Raw genomic sequence first — 2295 nt, forward strand, 5'->3', positions numbered from 1 at the left:
GTTTTTTTGTATAGTTTGGACTCACCTTAATAAAAATGTCGACTTAATCACAAGATATTTGACATTAAATATTATTTTAAGTTTGCAAATAATTCTTTTTCAATTTCATCATGTTATTACAATAACGTTTTAATGTTGCATAGTAATTATTATTTAATTAATTTCCAAGTACATCGATCCGTATGTTGGGTTTTATTTGCCTTGAATTTCTTACCATAAATAGGTTTTCCTTTTAGGAAAAAGGTTTTGGATTGGCTAGTCCTTTTCTGGTAGGAAAAAGTTTTAGGACTTTATAAATATAGACTTGTTCCTTCTAACTTAATCAGCATTCACAATGTAGTCTTAAGGGTCTTTGAGAGTTTTGGTTTGGGGAGTAATTTGTGGGTCACAAGCTTGATACGTTATCACTTGTGTGAACCTCCCATGTATTTCGAGTGAATTGGTTGAGGTTATTTCTCTCTATATTTTGTACTCTCATGTTTATATAGTGGATTGCTCATCTCCTTTGTGGACGTAGGTCGATTGACCGAACCACGTTAAATCTGTCTCTTTTGGTGTGTTTCTCGTTTGTCTTCTAACTCGTGGTCTTTCGAGGTTTGCTTTGCTAGCTTCCGCGTTACACCTGCTTCTTTCTGTCCTAACACCGTACACCTTTATTCACGAGATATCTGTGATGAACAAAATATGTACAGAGAATATTTTTTCTATACATAAGTGGTCCACTCTCAACAAGTAAAAAATAAATTGAGTAATATTATAATAAATTGAAATATTTGATGGATATTGTTTAGTCAAAAAGTTAAACTTTTTGTTAAAGGATTATTATAGACATAGTTTCCAAGAATTTTATCAGAAATTCACTTCTGAATTAGGGGAGGAGCTAGAAGTACAATAACGGGTTCGACTGATTTTAATAACTTTGGCTTAAGTAGTATATTTTTATTAAGAAATTTATTAAATATGGCTGCAAAACTTCTTCAATGTTGAGGAGTGTTTTGTTTTATCAACTACTTCATTTTATGAGAATTTCTTCTTTTTATCGTGTTGAGTTCTTGTGATAGAAGAAGTCATGATTAGGACAAATATATATACATATTCTATGTGCGGCATTATGTTTATATAATAGCTTTACCTTATATATGCACGTCATTTTTAAAAAAAAGAATTGTCTTTCAAATTGTTAATATGCGACATTATAACAATGAAAAATCATACAATGTATTCAAACATTATAATCATGATTAATATATTATAATACGATACAGTACAATATATATATCTCCTATTTACTTCGTTTGTTGTATATTAATGAATGTGGTAGGAGTCGATCTATTATGTACGTCCCTTAATCTATTATCACTTTAATTTGTGTATGTCATAGGATATATTTATAGTTTAAATGAAAAACATCGGTTAGGAATTGTATAATAATAATTAATAGGAAACACTAGACTTTTATTCAAATACCAACACACATAACGATTACATAATTTAGAAAATTACAACCACAAAAGTATTTAATTAGCATAGTGTCATAGATGACACAATATATATATACTTTGTGGTCAAAATTAATGCTTCTTGTTAAGCTTTTGGTAGAGCAATATTATTATCATTGTCATTAATACAATAGTTCTCATTGCAACTTGTCATGCACCTTCCAAACTTTTCATGATCTGCAAAATTAATTAACGAGTAATTAGGAGTAAGCAGCTAGCATGTGTTGAAATAATAAAAACATGTTAAAATCCGACTAGTGTTAGGTACGTTACATACCATATTTATTGATGAGAAATTTGTAACAATGGCCAAGAAAACATCCAACATTACAAACGCGAGTTTGAATTTCTACGTTATCAGTAGCACTAAGAGTAAGTGATGGATGTATAGCACAATAGGCACCACACCCAACCTGACATGGAAGGCTAATAAAGCAATCACGATCATGAATACACAGTGTAAATAGTCTCCAACAATCTCAGCATTAATATTCTTCGATCGTAAACAAAAGCATTGCAAGGAACAAAACAAATACAACTTTTAATGCCATATATAATATTAATTATTTTATATTATATGATACTTGTTATTTGGTATTTGAGATGAAAAACAATGGGTTCTCTCACACAACTATTTATAGAGAAATATATAATTATCAAAACGTTTTTATCATGCATCATAAAGCTAGTTTAGTCACGGGATGTATAAAGATTCTAAAAAAAATAAAAAAAATGTACTATCTATGAGTTATCCACTTGAGACAAGTAATTCAAAACAAATCAAAGTATAGATGAT

The 2295-nt window shown here is 29.5% G+C and overlaps 1 long non-coding RNA gene across 1 annotated transcript; it reads right to left on the reverse strand.

Annotated features, from left to right (window-relative positions):
- Window positions 1-1434: 1434 nt before the first annotated feature.
- Window positions 1435-2077, reverse strand: LOC107058269 (uncharacterized). Its single transcript, XR_001471914.1, has 2 exons — window positions 1777-2077; window positions 1435-1676 (listed from the first exon to the last, which is right to left on the reverse strand). It is a non-coding gene; the product is annotated as an uncharacterized lncRNA (long non-coding RNA).
- Between the last annotated feature and the right edge of the window lie 218 nt (window positions 2078-2295).

The sequence above is a fragment of the Solanum tuberosum genome, unplaced genomic scaffold, assembly GCF_000226075.1.
Source record: "Solanum tuberosum cultivar DM 1-3 516 R44 unplaced genomic scaffold, SolTub_3.0 scf00472, whole genome shotgun sequence".
Classification (NCBI taxonomy): Eukaryota; Viridiplantae; Streptophyta; class Magnoliopsida; order Solanales; family Solanaceae; genus Solanum; species Solanum tuberosum.